This window comes from Chelonia mydas, chromosome 3 (genome assembly GCF_015237465.2).
Source record: "Chelonia mydas isolate rCheMyd1 chromosome 3, rCheMyd1.pri.v2, whole genome shotgun sequence".
Lineage (NCBI taxonomy): Eukaryota > Metazoa > Chordata > Testudines > Cheloniidae > Chelonia > Chelonia mydas.
Genome location: NC_057851.1, coordinates 160,251,386 through 160,270,486, shown reverse-complemented (window position 1 = coordinate 160,270,486; position 19,101 = coordinate 160,251,386). Strand labels below are relative to the sequence as shown.

General features: G+C 41.4%; 1 pseudogene; it reads right to left on the bottom strand.

Annotated features, from left to right (window-relative positions):
- The window catches only part of LOC122465086, a 109,636-nt pseudogene that overhangs the window by 15,271 nt on the left and 75,264 nt on the right, over positions 1 to 19,101 (bottom strand).

The window sequence follows — 19,101 nt, the reverse complement described above, 5'->3', positions numbered from 1 at the left end:
CTTTCTGCCTTATATACACATGCAGGTGTTAGCACAACTGGTCCCCAATGTTTGAATTCAAATAGGAAGTCGTATGCTGTCTGATTGCTCTAAACATAAATGGTGAAATCCTGGCCCCACTGAAGTCAATGGGAGATTTGACACTGGCTTCAATGAAGTCAGGATTTCATCTGTCATGTGTTGCTTACCCCTTACATAATTCAGATGCTTGCAACACGCTCCGTGGCATAACTCCATGAACAGAGCCAATGGGAATTTGAAGGATGTAAGAAATGTAACTTTCTTGTACAGTTGTACTGAAATAAATAAAGTACTGATTTAAGTCAAAGCAGGAGTTCAGGTCTGGTGGTGCAATGGGGTTATTATGCTAACCTTCCACCTCTTCAGACAGACTGTATTGTCACAGTTAAGATTTTAACATCAGGGAACACCACCAGATCATCAAGTCTGACCTACTGTATAACACAGGCGATAGAATGTCACCCAGTTACCCTTGTGTTCAGACTAAAGCATATCTTCCAGAAAGGCATCCGGCCTTGTCTCATCCAAGTTCCAGGTAAACATTTGTCATACCACAAACAAACAAACAAAAATTCCAAACCCTCTAAGAAAACCTGAACCTCACAATGTACTTGCTAAGCAATTTCTGCTCAAGACAGAGTCAGGGACTGGTAGTAGAATTGTAGTGGGCTTGCAGGTTAGAAGTGAAGTCCTTTAGCAGAGTTTGGTGTGGAAGATTTCACAGCACCTACCCACAGTGATACAAGTCTCTGCATGCTGTGGTAATTGACAGTTAAACATGTAGACAGATTAAGCAAATTCTATTTGTCTTCATTTCTTCCTGAAATAATGAAATTACTGTATGGTGAATGGCACAACTAGTTGAAAGACTGTATTCAAAGAGTAATCATCAACGGTTCCAGCTGTGAGGACATATCAAATGGGGTCCCAGAGGAGTCAATCTTGGGTCCAGAACTGTTCAATATTTTCCTTAATGACTTGGATGAAGGAGTGGAAAGTACGCTTATAAACTTTATGGCCAATGTTAAGTTGGGAGAGGTGCAATCACTTTGGAGGACAGGGTTAGCATTCAAAATGATCTTGATCATATTGGAGAATTGGTCTGAAATCAATAAGATGAAATTCAATAAAGACTATTGTAAAGTACAACATTTAAGAAGGAAAAATCAAATGCTCAATTATAAAGTGGGAAATAACTGGCTAGGAAGTAGGTATGCTGAAAAGGATTTGGGGACTGCAGTAGATCACAAATTGAATATGAGTCAATAGTATGATGCTGTGACAAAATGGGCAAATGTCATTTTTGGATGTATTAACAGGAGTGTTGTATGTAAGAGAAGGGAGGTAGTTGTCCCGGTCTATTCGGCAATGGTGAGCCCCAAGTACAGTGTCCAGTTTTGGGCATCAAAGGATGTGGACAAATTGGGGAGAGCTCATAAGAGAGCAATAAAAATGATCAGAAGTTTAGAAAACATGACCTATAAGGAAAGATTGAAAGAATTGGGCATGTTTAGTCTAGAGAAGAGAAGGCTACGATTGGACAAAACAATCTTCAAATATGTAAAGGTTGTTATAAAGAAGATGGTGATCAATTGTTCTCCATGTCTACCAAGGATAGGATGAGAAGTAACCAGCTTAGTTTCTAGCAAGGGAGATTCGAGTTAAATATTAGGGATGAAAATTTGTAACTGATCACTTTGCACTGATGCTTGGGGCTAATGAGTCAATATCAAAGTTGGAAAACAAAAATGAAGTGCCATTACATGTTAAAGAATCATTTGAAATAATTCACTTGTAAAAAATTAACGATGTACTTTCCATCACTGCTATGAGGAAGTACTAGTTTTGTAAGAATACATTTTCAAAAGAACTAAATGTCAGTCATTTCCATAGCATGCACACAAAAAATACAATAGCTTTTTCTTGTATCATACTTTATAGAATCATAGAAATGTAGGGCTAGAAGGGACCTCAAGTGCCAAGGTAGCATTACGCATACCCCGACCACCTCTCACACATATTTCTCTGACTTGTTCTTAAAAACCTCCAGTGTCAGGAATTCTAAAACCTTCTTAGGTAACCTGTTCCAGGGCTTAAGTATCTTTCCTGGGCTGAACATTAAAACACCGTGGCTCAAATGAGCAAACGTGTGTTTCAAGAAGACCGATTTTGTCAGTGATGAGGCCAAGTAAGGATTAGAACAGTGAGATGAGTAGGTTGCAGTAGGCATAAGCTGTAACTATCATCAAAAATGACTAAGGCAGTGTATTACAGCTTGTGTCAAAAAATCATGGTGGTTTAGTTTTATTCAGCATGAGAGTAGCAAAGGGGCTTTGGGGTTTTTTTTAGTTTGTTCCCCAAACTTAAATCAAATATTATTCCTGATTTAATAAACTTTGTTAAACAATAATAATACAGTTGTTTGGTTAACACATAAACAAGCCATAGGTAATAAAACTGCATTTACTACTGCACTACATGCCTTTCAGACTACAGCCATTTGAGAGAAAGCTCGTGTCTCCTTTGCATGCACTTCAATGCCATCTTAATGCAAATGTACTCAGATCCTACAACAACAGCCGGCAAGGAATATGCTTACCTTCTGCTGTTTCGTGGAAACACTCCTGCAGTTAAATTTGGGGGCAGAAACTATCCATACAAGTTCCTTCTTATATTTTTCAACCGCTTTGACAAGTCTTTCTTTTTTTTGCTGATCCCTGTCTGTACATGTGAGAATGCAAAAGGAACCGTTACAAGGCTAAGTAATGGTCAAGTGACAGAATATTAGTATTTGCCCCCCAGGTGATATCACCTTCTCTTGACACCCACCTACATACAGAGATAGCAAATCCCCTGTCTTCGGAGGGTTTCATCGGCAAGTTCACTCAGTTACTCCCCAGAGCTCACCAAAAAAGCATTGTATTTGGGGTGAAATTCAGCCCAGAGCCTTGCATGAGCCATCTACACTGGGGAGATTTTGTCATTGGACAGTGAATAGAAACTGCACTCTCTAGTCTCCTTCTCCACTCAGTCTAAAGTGGTCGAAGGACAAGGGCTTGGAGAAATGGATGGGAACCGAATTAGGCCAGAACGGAGTGCTTTGAAAATCCCACCCTTAAAAACCATATATTAGAGGAATTGGGAATCAAATGAACATTGAAGTCTGTGGGAGCAGATTTAAGCCTTCACTGAGTACTTTTGAAAATCCCGTTGTTAATGTTATCTGGTCTTTTTAGCTTTTCAAAACTATCAGCGGACACAATAATTAATCACCAAAGGTCTGATTCAGCTCCCATTGAATGAAAGTCTCTCCACTGATTTAAATGGGAGGTGGTTATGGTCCAAAGTACAGTAAACAACTTCCTGATACTTTGTATATCAACACTGCTCCTCAGTGACCTGTTATGATGACCATTCAGTGAGCTTAATGTGAGGTGATCCATTACTAGCTGAAACACAAACGTGTTTGTCAATTGTTGCAGTCCAAGGTTTGCAGTTTCTTTGAGGATCACCAGTGACAACGGTTTCAGATTTCTATGCAATCAAACAGACATACATGTCATGTCAATTTTTGTATTAATACCTACCTGATGAGCTACTTCTGTCATTTATTTGTAAGGTTAGCAGAATTTGATATTCATTGATAATTTTGATGGATAATATCAGTGTTTATTTTTAAGCATTTTTTTCAATGTTTATCTTTTTAAATTTTCATGGTTGCAGATCATTATAGGTTTTAAGCATGTTTTTTTTAGTTTTTTAATCACTCAATCTAAATTTTCACAGTTAGTGACAACAGACCAGGGGTGGGCAAACTATGGCCCGTGGGCCACATCCGGCTCGCAGGCCCGTCCTGCCCGGCCCCTGAGCTCCCGGCAGGGAGTCTAGCCCCCAGCCCCTCCCCCGGAGCCGCTCCGCCACACGGGTAATGCTCTGGGGGGGGGGGCGGGGCTGCGCGCTCCTGCAGGGCAGCGCGTCTAGCTCCGTCCAGGCCACACACAGCATGGTAAGGGGGCTGGGGCTGGGCAGTTGAATAAGGAGCAGGGAGTCCCGGGGAGCAGTCAGCGGACAGAGAGCAGGGGGTGGTTGGATGGGGTGGAGGTTCTGGAGGGGCAGTCAGGGGACGGGGAACGGGGGGGGGGGGGGGGTTTCGATAGGGCGTGGGAGTCCCATAGGGCCTGGGTGTGGATAGGGGTCAGGGCAATCAGGGAGCAGAGGGGGTTGGGTGGGGGGTTGGGTCTTGGGAGGCAATTAGGGTGGGGGGTCTAGGAAGGGGGTGGTCAGGGGACAGAGAGCAGGGGGCTTATATAGGGGGTGGTTCACAAACCACTTGCATTCAATATTATGTTCATTAGCATTTAATACTGTACGGTCATCAACATTATGCATTAACATTTGGCATGAATGTCCACCAGTGGAAAGTCATGACTGCCAGCACTGCAGCTTTAAGGAAGCTGAATGAATTTATTTGATTATCCATAACCCTGTTTTCTTATTAGTGTGAAACTTAATTAATAAAAGCAGGTTTCAGAGTAACAGCCGTGTTAGTCTGTATTCGCAAAAAGAAAAAGGAGGACTTGTGGCACCTTAGAGACTAACCAATTTATTTGAGCATGAGCTTTCGTGAGCTACAGCTCACTTCATCGGATTCATGCTGTGGAAATCGCACAAGACATTTTATACACAGACACCATGAAACAATGCCTCCTCCCACCCCACTCTCCTGCTGGTAATAGCTTATCTAAAGTGATCATCAAGTTGGGCCATTTCCAGCACAAATCCAGGTTTTCTCACCCTTCGCCCTCCCACAAACAAACTCACTCTCTTGCTGGTAATAGCCCATCCAAAGTGACCACTGTCTTCACAATGCATATGATAATCAATGTGGGCCATTTCCTGCAGAAATCCAGGTTCTCTCACCCCCCTCCAAAAACCACACACACAAACTCACTCTCCTGCAGGTAATAGCCTATCCAAAGTGACCACTCTCCCTACAACCTGCATGAAAATCAAAGTGGGCCATTTCCAGCACAAATCCAGGTTTTCTCACTCCCCCACCCCCATACTCACACAAACTCACTCTCCTGCTGGTAATAGCTCATCCGAAGTGACCACTCCCCCTACAATGTGCATGATAATCAAGGTGGGCCATTTCCAGCACAAATCCAGGTTTTCTCACCCCCCCCCCACACAAACTCACTCTCCTGCTGGCAATAGCTCATCCAAACTGACCACTCTCCCCACACTGTGCATGGCAATCAAGGTGGGCCACTTCCAGCATAAATCCAAGTTTAACCAGAACGTCTGGGGGGGGAGGAAAAAACAAGGGGAAATAGGCTACCTTGCATAATGACTTAGCCACTCCCAGTCTCTATTTAAGCCTAAATTACTAGTATCCAATTTGCAAATGAATTCCAATTCAGCAGTTTCTTGCTGGACTCTGGATTTGAAGTTTTTTTGTTGTAAGATAGCGACCTTCATGTCTCTGATTGCGTGACCAGAGAGATTGAAGTGTTCTCCCTGGATTTGTGCTGGAAATGGCCCAACTTGATGATCACTTTAGATAAGCTATTACCAGCAGGAGAGTGGGGTGGGAGGAGGCATTGTTTCATGGTGTCTGTGTATAAAATGTCTTGTGCGATTTCCACAGCATGCATCCGATGAAGCGAGCTGTAGCTCACGAAAGCTCATGCTCAAATAAATTGGTTAGTCTCTAAGGTGCCACAAGTCCTCCTTTTCTTTTTAATAAAAGCAGGGGGCATACGTGGGGCAGCCTGTTTTTCCTGTCACCAGTCCACTACTCGTTTGGGAGCACATCAGGAGAACGCTGTTACAGTCTATGAAAACAAGTACACAACTTACGCTACAACAGCTTACTTTGCACCTTAAAACTACAAAAGCAAAGACATCTTGAGTTTAAAATGCCACAGACCATTGAGCCCTTTTCTCCTTATGCCTTGAATGTAAGATCTATTTATGTAGCTATCTATAGCAACCATCTGCTTACCTTGCATCTTTTTGCCTACTTTATCTCAGTAGCTACTCTATCAAGTTACCTTCCTACTAAATCTACATTGAGGGAGAAATCCTGATCCTATGACATCAATGACAAAATTCCCATTGACTTCAGTGGAGCCAGGATTTCATCTCCAATGTGTCTTCCATGTGGCATCTGAGCATTGTTTTTTAGTTTTCTAAATGAAAGGGATATATCTGAATGAGTTGTGATATGTAACAAAACTCCGTCTCTTTATAACGTTATTTATATTACAGTAACATTTAGGGCCTCTCACCGACATTGTGCTAAATGCTTCACAAACCCATGATAAGAGACAGATCCTGCCCTGAGTTTACAATCTAAAAGAGAAATAACATACAAAAACCAGAAACACACAGAGGTGAAGTGACTCTCCCAAGGTCATGTAATAGGTCTGTGGCAGGAACAGAACTCACGTTTCCTGACTGTGACTAGACTAAACTGCCTGCACATTATAATTAAAATAAAAATTATATAATGAGGACTAATTGTGCTGGTTGCTGTGCAAACACAGATAAAAGCTCAAGATATTAAACTCTGAATGATGGTTATGAACATTTGTTACTTTTCCCGATGGGTTTTATAATCCTTTTGCTTTCCATTGATCTGAATAGGATTTAGCATTCTCACCATGTTCTTAATAGGATGATGCTATGATCGCACGTCCTTGCAAGCCTGGAAGCCAGGTTACAAGGCTGAAGGGAAAACTGATTTCACCAATTTTAGCTATTGTTCATAGCTATCACTTTTTTCAGTGCACCAAAAACCTTTCAGCCACTTTAAAGAGCCATTCTCAGCCAGTCTATGCCCAAAATGATGCCTGTTACCAAATTGCCTTTTGGATTCTAAACATCTAACTGCTTTTTAAAAAAATCAACTATTTCTTCTACAAGAAAACAGAAATATTACTTTTTGTAGGACCTACTTTAGAAAGTTTTTAACACTTCTGCTTATTCAGCAGCAGCACTTCATGCTGAGTTCAATGACACTTTAACAAGGCATTGACCCACTCCTGCAGTAAGCTGGTGGTGCTTTGGCCAGGTGTAACGCCTTGGCTCTGACACACCACTACAGAAATGCACTGCGACTTCTCTCACTTCAAAGCAATGTGTGATATCAAAAGACGCCTGTCAGGAAATCTCCTGGGCTGGCTTTTCTAGCCATTTCCAGCCCTCTTCCCCAACAGTCAACAGACTGTTTTTTCCAGTCAGCAAGGATGCTGCTTACACACCTCACCCGCACAAAGCCATTTGGAAATGGCTGGCGTGCGTGTCCAAGCTGCCTGACAACTCCCACAATGGGCCCCCCTTGCTTTGCTCACTTGCCTACAAGCTCTCCTAGCAGTGCCCTCTCCAGCTTTTCTCTTCTTTCAGATGATCCTTCCCATCTGTTTCTCTCCCTGTGCTCCTTCTCCACATCTCATTGTTCCAGTACTGCTAAAGCCCTCATACCCATACTGCCCCCTCCAATTCACTGTGCAATGCTCTTTGCTCCCCACCTTTCCTGCACTCCCCACCCATGCAACAGTGTGAACTGTCTCCTGGGCAGAAAAGGAGGAAAAGAAAACACAGGAAGCTGACTCCAATTAACTACTCTCTCTGAGGCTGCTGGGAGGGGGAGCGGTCTGGGGTCTATGTAAGCCAGACCCAGCTCATTCTAGAAAGAGAGAAGAGGAGGAGAGGCAACACTTAAGACTGAAGGAGTGCCAAGGGGAAAACAGTTCTGGAATGAGGCAGGAGAGACAAACCCCTTAGGGAAAAGGTATTGAATTTGGGGAGAGCAGGGCAGAGGCTGGGGCCTGCCTCCTTAGGAGACTTTGGACTTGGCTGACAGATAAGAGAACTTTTAGGAAACTGGGGCTAAAGACTTTAGGTGTGGATGATGGTGTTTTGGAACTATGTTTTCTGTAGCTTCCTTGTTTTTTTCTGACTATTACAGAAAGGGTTGGGGGAAGTCATCCTGGCCTACCACGCAATGGCTTGGTGACATTTGGAGCTGTGGGATTTGGGGTTTAGCAGGAGGACCAAGTCACCTTGGTGATTGTCTACCAAAGTCATCATAGAATATCAGGGTTGGAAGGGACCTCAGGAGGTCATCTAGTCCAACCCCCTGCTCAAAGCAGGACCAATCCCCAATTTTTGCCCCAGATCCCTAAATGGCCCCCTCAAGGATTGAACTCACAACCCTGGGTTTAGCAGGCCAATGCTCAAACCACTGAGCTATCCCTCCCCCTCAGTCCCTGGGGCTGGTGAGAATCCAACGGTTCACCCCTCCAACCCAAATGTGGTAGCACTGCCTACTTTGTCATCATAGATCACTATTAAATTTATCAATGAAAGGGTTAAAAGTGGAAGCCCTTTTTGCTTCCATCTGGTTATCACTTTTTTTCAAACACAACATGCACCAGTTCTCTTCAGGTTATGCAGTAATGTGCTCTTTGAGTGTTATCTACTATCTTATCAAGCTCAACTGCTCAAGCTATTTAGGTTGCACTGCTCACAAGCAAGAATTTTCTAAGGACACTAGGATCATCTGTCTCTAGTGCTTTCATGTAACCATTGTCAATGCCAAAGAATTAAAAAAAAAACAAACACCTGTAAAATCTATATCCCAAACCATAGTTGTCTTATTTCTTTTATGGGAAGAATAGTGTAAATCCATGGAAATCACACACGTGGAACTAATCTAACACGGCGGTGAATCTGGCAAAACAGGTTTTGATTTTATCATATTTCTAGCCTCCTAAACTGTAAGAAACTGGTAAAATCTCTTACAGCCACATTGAACATCTTCCTCTATTCCTTGAAAAGGGGCTGGTGTGAGGGGAGGGGGGCCTCAGTTGCCAGTTTTCCCTTGTGCCCTGTACTGATCAAGAAATCAAGAACCATTCTTGATTATTCTTGCGAACAAAATTTCATATCACAAAGTTGGGATATCAAATGATGCTTGGTGTTTTTGTTTCTTTGTTTTTTGTTTTACCAGTTCCCTGAGTCAACCAGTCCTGCGTCCATCCGTATGCAATGGAAATATGCATCTCTACTTCTGGAAATAACTCCTTACTCTAGTTGAGTGGTGCCAGTCATTCCTGGCATTAGGAGATGAAAATACTCACTGTTTTCTCAAATTTCCTTGGTTTCTGAACATATTTATTTATATCTGAATATATGTGCCTGAAATAACAAATTTGGCTGCACTGTTATTCCATGAGAATAAGTTAACGATCCAGCTACATGATGATGAAGATGATAGAATATACAGAAATAATATTTAGGTGTAAGTTTGCCTGAAAACTGATAAGAAGGTGTGGATTCTGGGTATTCTTGACAAGCATATCTTTCCGTGTCCTTTGTTTGCTTTTTCTGAAACGTTTGATAAGCCAAAACCAAAAGGAGATGGGGATAAAATGCAACCCAAGATCTATTAGCATGCAACTGGTATACTGCAAAAAATGGAATTGTAAAAGCTGCAGTACCATAAGCACATGTGATTTCTTTCAATTCTGTTAAGTACAGAAAGTCTGCCGAAGTTTACTTTGCTTTGACAATGGCATAGAGAAGTCCAATGAAAACAGACTCAATACACAATGCTTGTGGTAGTATTCTTGATCTCTGTATGCTGAAATGGTACTAGTAGACTGTCATTTCTCAACAGAGATTAAATAAATGTATATCTTTACATACACTCTCAACTATCACTATATTGGCTCACTGTGAGAGGAAGGATGGTTTTGTGGTGAAGGCACTGGTGTCCGAGTCAAAAGATCTGAGTTCAATTCCCATCTCAACCCTAGTCTTCTAGGTGACGTTAGGCAAGTTAATTAACCACCTTATGCCTCAGTTCCTCATCTGTTAAATGGGGATAAGATTTCCTTTCCCCCCACTCTTTGTGTCATGTCTCTTTGGGCATTAAACCCTCTGAGATTGCCTCTGCCGAGATATAGATGCAGCACCTAGCACAATGGAGCCCTCATCTCAGCTGGAGCTTCTAGGCATTACTGTGAAACTTGCAGGGAAAAGAACCAGTTGAGTTGATTGATCTAGCATAGATATTTGAATATAATATAGTAAACTGAACTCTTACATGTGGTTGTAATCTCACTCACTTCATTAGAACTCTATCTTTGGTACACAGGCACAACTGTTTTCATAACTCATAAAATTAAAGAATTATTAAAACACCTGCACTACAAATTTTATAGAGCATTAATGGGTGGGTGTGTGTGTATATAAACAAGTTAATTCTCACAGGTTGCTGCATAATCCATCACATTTTCCTAGATTTATGGTGACTAATACTCCTACATCCTACAGGGAAAAGGCTTGATTTATGTAATTGATTAATATAGATTACCCACATAGGTTGCAGCTCTCTTGTGGAAAGATACTGCAATTTTGTATTTATTTGAAATATTTCCTTTTAACTGCTTAAGTCAGAGCTAACAGACGGAACCCAGCTCTTGTTGCTCCACTGGTACCTAGAAGCGGAGTTATATATATGTATATAAAATACACTCACACTGGACCTGATTCTCACTTCACTTATACAGACTTTAGACCAGTTTAAGTCCATTGGGCCAGAGCATCAGCTAGTGTAAACTGGCATAACTCCATCAAGATTTATAGTAATTCAATGAAGTCAAGTTGAGCTATGTCAATTTACACCAAATGAGGATCTGGCCCCCTGATTTCAGTGAAGTTACTCCAGATTTACACTTCACAGAAAGCAGAATCAGGCCCACTGTGTGTAATGATAAAAATCTGTCAATTTTTCTTGAAGAATCTGTTTTTACTCTGAAACTTCTTTTGACACCATATTTCTTATTTGCCATTAACACATGATTATTATACCCCACTATTTCCAGAGGAAGGTGTAGGATGTTTGTCTTCCTCCAAGGTAGCTCTCAAACTTAGCTTCTGACGTGGTCTTGAAAGGAGTGCACCAAACGCCCTTTCCCCACAGAGTGAGTGCACCACCTTTGTAGCAAACCTGATTTCCACTGATTCTGACGGTGGGAAACCCAAAATTCCTCCTGAGCAGGCATTTTCAGCACAGCAGCCAGGCCACAGGGATGGCCATGAAATCAAGTGTGTTTTCAGAGGTCAGTGCCACTTTCATGGCTTTTGAAAGTATCTCTGCTTCCTTTTATCTGCAACAGCGATGCTTATTTGTGAGACCACAGATGAGGAACCATGTCTCACATTCTGCTAGACCCTGATGTGACTAAAGCAGATGCTTCTACTTCTCAGTCATGAGGCAGATAGACCCTTCTCCCCAATCCTTTGAGGAGAATTGGGTGCTGGGCACTTGCTTTCCCGTTCTAATAGCAAGAGCAACAATCTCACCAATATGACGAAGACTTGGACCCAGCCATGTGTTGTGTAGCTAAGATAGCTCAGAGATCCTCCCAGTGCCACTATCCTTCTCCCTGCAACATTTGCCATCAGACTGCATAATCTCAACAGAAGTTTTGAATGGTGGCCATTACTAGATTGAAGCGTACAAGCCTCATTATTTGACCTGAGTTAGTTATCATTCCATAGCCAATACAAGAGACCACCCTTATTAGTCTTGCTTCTATCTTAAAGACCAACCCAAAGCATCTCAACATATATTGGGTACAGTTGTATTTATTTTACACACCCACCCACCAATGAAGCAGTTTGCTGATGACCTGTTTCACTGTGTGTGAAACTGGAAGCATTCAGCGTAAGAATCCCATTATTAAAGATGCAGCATTAAAACCTATAGTCCTGCCAAATGCACTAACTACTGTGAAGTCTCTTTTCAAGACTTTCCCTGATCAAAAGGTAAAATATTCTGATTGAGAATCAGCTCCTTGCTTCCCAGCCCCAGTACCAAAGTATTAAACTCTCCAACAAAAGCATACCTTGAGCCCAATAGCCCTAGGATCAAAGGGTCTCATGAACTAAGACAATCTGTAAACCACTTTTTAAAAAATACTGGAACTACCCAAAGATGGCAAGACTTTGTTTCATAAATAAAATATTTGACCTTTTTCATATATAAAGTATTGACCTTCACAAGTTTGCCAGGTGAAAATGTTTAGGTCTATTTTTGATCACTTATATTTCTTAGCAAGGGCTGTTACTGTATACTGGAAAATTCTGTATGTCACTGGTTTTCTTCTGCACTATTAAGTTACGTATTAAGGTCCCTAATGTACATAACCATTTCCCTTTTTGTTAGCAAGCTCAGACTGTATAACAACATAAATAAGTCAGAAAAGCCATAACAAGCTTGTGCTGGAAATATATTAAAATCTGATGTACCAGAAAATGCATGAACACTATATTTTGTATGCCATTTTATTTATATTTTATTCTCTAAAATTATGACAAACAAAAAACACAGACAGTAATGCAGGGTTCTGGTGCTATCAAATTTCAAGGGTGGCAGATATGCGTAAAACAGAGTCCTTATTTAGGAACATGTGCTAGTACACGGTCATTTGTGCACTATGCTGAGACTGCATCTAAGTCAAGTTCTTAACCAGATTCAAAGGCCCATAAGAAGAGTGTTTCAACACAGTGTGTGGGAAATTAGTTCCCCTTCTTGAAGTACATACAGCTAATTCTCACCATACTCCTAGCTACTCTAGAGTACGTGGCTATGTAAATGTGAACACAGTAAAGGCAAATGACTGTAAGGAGGAAAAAAAGCATTTTTAAATCCAAGGTCTATCTGAAGGCTTCGAGGGGAAAGTCCTACAAACTGGACGTCTTAGCACCTGTCCTGCCCATATATGTCTTAATCAGTGAAAGTATAAACATCTTGTAAAACAGTGCATTTTCAGACCGTCAAAGGAGCTAACTACTTACAAGATAGATGTCCGTGGTGTATTTATTCTTCATTAAAACAAACAAAGAATTGGTATACAGTATTTCTGCCATTGTCTCAGAGAATCTGGATTTAAATTAATCTCAGCAGCTGTTTGGCTTCGCTATTGAATGACCTGAATTTTCTTACAGGCCAAATGCATCACCTGTATTTACAGGAGCTTTCCAAATGCATGACCTGTATTTACAGGAGCATGTGGACTAAGACAAGGTAAGAAATCATGAAGAATGATTGTTGTGATACCAGAGTCTGTGTTTATCAAAGCCCTTGCCCATTATGGTAACCTGCATGGACTTAAAGGAACGCCATATTTATTAAACAGTAACATCATTAAAAGGGGGAAAGTTTTCTCAATTTTTTAAGAGAAAAGAACACACTCTAATATTCTACTAGGGAGAAAATTAGCTGTGTCCTCATAAAGAAAAGGAGTACTTGTGGCACCTTAGAGACTAACAAATTTATCTGAGCATAAGCTTTTGTGAGCTACAGTTCACTTCATCGGATGCATGTAGTGGAAAATACAGTGGGGAGATTTTATATACACAGAGAACATGAAACAATGGGTGTTACCATACAAACGGTATGTGTATATAAAATTTCCCCACTGTATTTTCCACTACATGCATCCGATGAAGTGAGCTGTAGCTCACGAAAGCTTATGCTCAAATAAATTTGTTACTCTCTAAGGTGCCACAAGTCCTCCTTTTCTTTTTTGTGGATACAGACTAACACGGCTGCTACTCTGAAACCTATGTCCTCATATCACTCTAACAGCCTCGCTAAACATCCCCTGTTTATTCAGTACTTTTCAAAATGCAAATACTAAGCAGAGGCCTATTTTTGTAACCATTAAGTCATTGTATACTGCAGGAATGATTTGCACATCAACCCCATTAGCTGTGACTGTAGTTCCATTGTGTTAGTGTCCTATTTAAAGCTTTAGAGGGAAATAAGTAAGTACACCATTTCCCATGGGTCACTTCATTTTGACTTCTTACCTGTTGATATGACACCCTTGATAATATTGTGATTTTGTCCATTGCTGCTTACAAACCTTTATGTCACAGGAAACAGTCATTTCTGGGGTTCATCTGTCAGAAAGAGGACTGGCTGGGCATCCAGTGCCTTTCGGTAAAGTATAAAAGAACAATGGCCATTTACATCTGCCTACTGATAAATAATAGGCAAAGATACATTGGGCCCAGCTTGCAAATGCAGCCTCCCACTGACTTCAGCTTCAGCGGTGAGTGCTCAGCACCTCTGAAAAATCAGACCCATTTCTACACATTTAGGGCAACATTCACCTCAGAGCATAGAGCCTACAATGGGCTCTCCACACCACTTCAACCCTACTATGCTGTGCAAGGGGGACAGGAGGGCATGGGTGGATAGACTTATGCATTAGCTCAGTGGTTTGAGCATTAGCCTGATAAACCTAGGGTTATGAGTTCAATCCTTGAGGAGGCCATTTAGGAATCTGGGGCAAAAATTGGGGATTAGCCCTGCTTTGAGCAGGGGGTTGGACTAAATGACCTCCTGAGGTCCCTTCCAACCCTGAGATTCTATGATCTATGAACCTTCTGCCCACTTGGATCACAGATCTGTGGGGGAACCCTGAGGGCTGAACACAGAAAGGTGGTGCCAGAAAATCAGCTGTTTTGTGGATCATTTGGTCTTTCCCTTTTCCCCTGTCCCTGAATGGAGAAGCAGCACTAGAGGCATAGAAACCATTGAGCCATTTGCCTGGAGAAGCCTCCACAGAGAGCTCTGTAGGCCGGGATGGAGGGAGGATGCCTCCATCATTTCCCCCTGTGCAATTCACAATGCCCACCTCAGTTACTTGGGCTGGAAATTGGAGAAATGAATCTCTTTCATCTCTGCTATGATTCTATTGTAACCCACTGCTCAGTGTATGTTATGTGTCCCCTCTGTGCTTGATCCACAGAGAATATGAATCAAGTACAGCTCCCACCTAGAAGACCTAGTGCTCTACCTCAAGCAACAAGGGGTCATGCTATTAGCTCTGGAGATCACAGGTTCACTCCCTGGTGACAACCAAGATGACTTTTGTTACATTTTTAGAACATCAGTGTATCTTGGTTAGCCTTGTTATTGAGTTTAATTAAATGGGGCACCAGTGAGGTCCAGAGTTTCTTTTGACTTCAATCTCCAGCTCAGAAGAGACAGTCACAATTAATACTTTTATACTAAGTAAAACACATTGGGGTAGATTTTCAGGTTACTGCACAAAGTTTTGTCCAGTGGATTTTCTTACAATACTGGGAGCTGTGCAGTTAGACCCCTGTGTGACACTTCAAAAATGCTCTGCTTTAAGATTTAAGTTATGGACACATTGGCAAGTTAAGGCAGAGTTATTCATTTCCTTGTATTACAGAAGTAAGAGTAAGAGGTGAACTATCTACCCAGAGAAGTATGTCTTTGGTCACCTATCCCTTTAATGGGAAGATAAAAGAGGGAGAAAAAACAAGTGCCACTTAAGGAGAGATTTTCTTCTGATGACAAAAATGACTCTGTGGAGAGCATTTCAGCTTTCCCTGATCAATAGACAAGGGAAGGAGATGTAGCCCTGGTATATGAGGGAGAGAATATTGGTGTCTTAAGAAAAAAATCAAATGACTTTTCTTGTTCCTACACTCTTCCAGCAGCATTTTCTAAGCAGCGCTCTCCCCAAGTAAGGAACAGAGACTGTGAAGTAGATTAGAGTAGTTAGGCAGTTCCAGCTATGCTGTGCTGGGGTAGGACACAAGGAGACTTCCCATACAACCTTGGGCAGTGCACATAATGATCAGGTGAAATTGCAGCCTCTGTGCATAGGGGACTGCAAGGACTGATCCCTCCAACTCCTGGGGAGGTGGGTTGGGGGGGAAGGTACATAGTGACCCAACATGGCGTGGAGGTTCTTCAAAGCAGAAAATCATGCCAGTGGAAATGTCAGTTCACTTGTATGGAGAATACTAGCCAAAAATCGAAGAAAAAGATTTTACAGCACTGGACAACATTTATATACATTGGCATTTCCTAGAGGGTCAGAGATATTCAGTCTAACTATAGTCGTGTGATTCAGGCACAGGATTAGACTCTGGAATTGTGTGTTCAGTTCCCGTGCTCTGCCTTATACTCCTTGTGTGATCCTGAGCAAGTCCCTTAAACTCTCTATGCCTCCGTTCCCCATCTGTAAAATGGAGATAATGCTTCCTTTATCCCATCCTCTGCCTATCTTTCTATGTGGACTATATAATCTTTAGGACAGGGATTGGGTCTTATTTCATGTATGTTCAGTGCGTAGTACGAATGGATTGCAGTGGGGCCTTTAGGTATGTTGTAATGCAAACAGTACATAGCATAATACTGTATATTATATATAATGAATACACCTGTTATAGAAATGTAGGTACCATTCCATCCAAATACATCACTTTATCTGAAACATTCCCTATTGTTTATGACATAGGTAGTTGAATAAATTCTGTCCTCTTGATATTTCTGAATCAAATAGGTTTGTGTGTCTGTGTATGTTTTTTCCCTAAATACTAAGCTTACAGTGAGGCTTCCGCAGTATTTTGCTCCTTTACTGTAGAACTAGTTTCATAAAATTGTTAATGGAAAAAACATAAAAAGAACACACTAAATGAAATGCACAGAAGGAATATTAATATTGTTAATTAGGAGGAGTTATTCCACCCTCCCCCGGCCCAAATAAGAAAGAAAATCTATATTTTCTGCTGTTATGTTCTAGGGTGAACACAGCTGTAAATCTATGCTCTACCATTGTCTTAGCCATGAGTTTCTTTGCTTCAAAGTTTTTTCTCCTCTGATGTCCTACTTTAGGTATCTAAATAATCATAATATGGAGCTATGATTCCACTGTGGAAAATGGAAACTTTCCATTTTTCCTGATTTTTTTTATTTGATAAGATACTGCACCTCTCTGTATAAAGGAAGTACATGTTACTAGCTATACAGCCATCCCATAGAGAAGCAGAGGAATGCCTCACAGGGGTGGGGAATGAAGGAACCTGTCTGCATGCCAAAGGGATACAGTGCCCATGGGAAGGGGATGAATTTACTGCTCTCCATGTGCCACCAGGCTCTTTACCGTTTGGGAGACAAAGGTTAAGAAAGGATTTCCCTACACACCCAACTCCAAAGATATACTTCATGTTTCAGCCAACAGGTGGCATTAGGATCTAGTGCAATGCTCCTCTACTCTAATGATATCACTAAATAATCACAGCCTGCACCTACCCAGAAGTTCTTTGCAGCTTCATGAGCAGTACAACGTTGTCTGCCTTATGGCCAGTGTTGATTAGCAAGGAATACAAAAGGCTGGTGAATATCAGTTCTATGTATATGAACTAGAATTTCTGGATTGTGATGGGAAAATAAAGCAAGAGATTTATATCCCAAATAAACAGTCAATACTAAGTTCCAGGGCCTGGGATTTAGCCCATATCAGCACGAATGTGCATCACACAGTAGACGTGGTTACTTTGTTATCTTGACCACACTTGGAATGATGCAAACTTTAGTTATACGTGTGTCTTTTCAAAACAGCACCAGCATAGCACAACAAAATGAGATTATCCAAGACAAATATTTCTAAACCAAACAAATGAAGCCAGAGGTATTTGGAAAGGAAAACAAAACCATACTCACATTTAATGCTAGTATGCAAACTCTTTGGTACAGAAGAATCAACAGCAGCTGGATTAACAGAAAAATAAGCATGTTTATCTATGATCTCAATATTTCACTTACAAATCACAGTAGAGAGCACTGGACTAAAACTGAAAGGGATGAACACTAGGGGTCTGATCCGCCAAGTATTGGATTCACTGGGAACATTGGATACTTGGTGCCAAGGTTTATAATATTAAAGATATTCATAGTTAATTTTGTTTACAACCAACTAAAATCTATTATTTTTCTAATCACCTGCACAGATCTTCCCCTTTGTTCTTAGCCAGTTGTGCAAAATATTTGGAACACAACTTCAAACACGACGAAACTCACCTCCTTCCAGATGTTGTTACAAACCTAAAATAGCATGTTGGATTCATGGAGATTAGAGAATCAAACAGTCCCTGGCCAAGTTGAACTGAGTTAGGGTTGATTTATGGTTTCACACGGAAATGTCTTAGGCTGAGTTTTGTTTGGGAGTTTTCCCAGAACCTAAGGGTTGGAAACCCACACAAAGCAAAGCCTGCAAAATAATTCACATGAAACCCTGCCTCCTGAGATTGCCATTTTTCTTGTAGCTCAAACCATCTTGACAAGATACTGTCTGTCGGGGTCTAGCCAGATTGTGACACCTATCGTAAATGTGCATCAAGTATTGTTACATGAATGGAATGCAGGGATTTCCCTACACCCCCTGGAATTTCCCCAACTCTCCCCCCAGTTTTGTGACCTAGTTACATGCAGTGTTGCCAATTTAGTGATTGTTTGGAAATTTGAATTGAAGTTGAAACATTAATACACACTTTAAAAGCATATAAAGTGCATGATAAAATACATGTACCTGAAAAAGTATTATAGATTTACTCAGACTTTAAGGTCAGAAGGGACTGTTATGATTGTCTAGTCTGTCCTCCTGCACAATGCAGGCCACAGAATCCCACCCACCCGCTCCTGTAATAAACCCCTAACCTATGTCTGAGTTACTGAAGTCCTCAAATCAAGGTTTAAAGACTTCAAGGTGCAGAGAATCCTCCAGCAAGTGACCCGTGCCCCACGCTGCAGAGGAAGGCGAAAAATCCCCAGGGCCTCTGCCAGTCTGCCCTGGAAGAAAATTCCTTCCTGACCCCAAATATGGCGATAAGCTAAACCCTGAGCATGTGGCAAGACTCACCAGCCAGACACCCAAGAAAGAATTCTCTGTAGTAACTCAGATCCCACCCCATCTAAATCCCATCATAGACCATTGGGCATCTTTACCACTAATAGTAAAAGATCAATTAATTGCCAAAATTAGGCTATCGCATCATACCATCCCCTCCATAAATTTATCAAGCTTAGTCTTGAAGCCAGATATGTCTTTTGGCCCCACTGCTCCCCTTGCAAGGGGGAATGTGGATGTTACAAAGTAATTTGAACATGTACCCTTCAGATTTGGTGGTATTTTTATGAAAAGAACTATCTAGGTGCTTCGTAATACTGAGCAG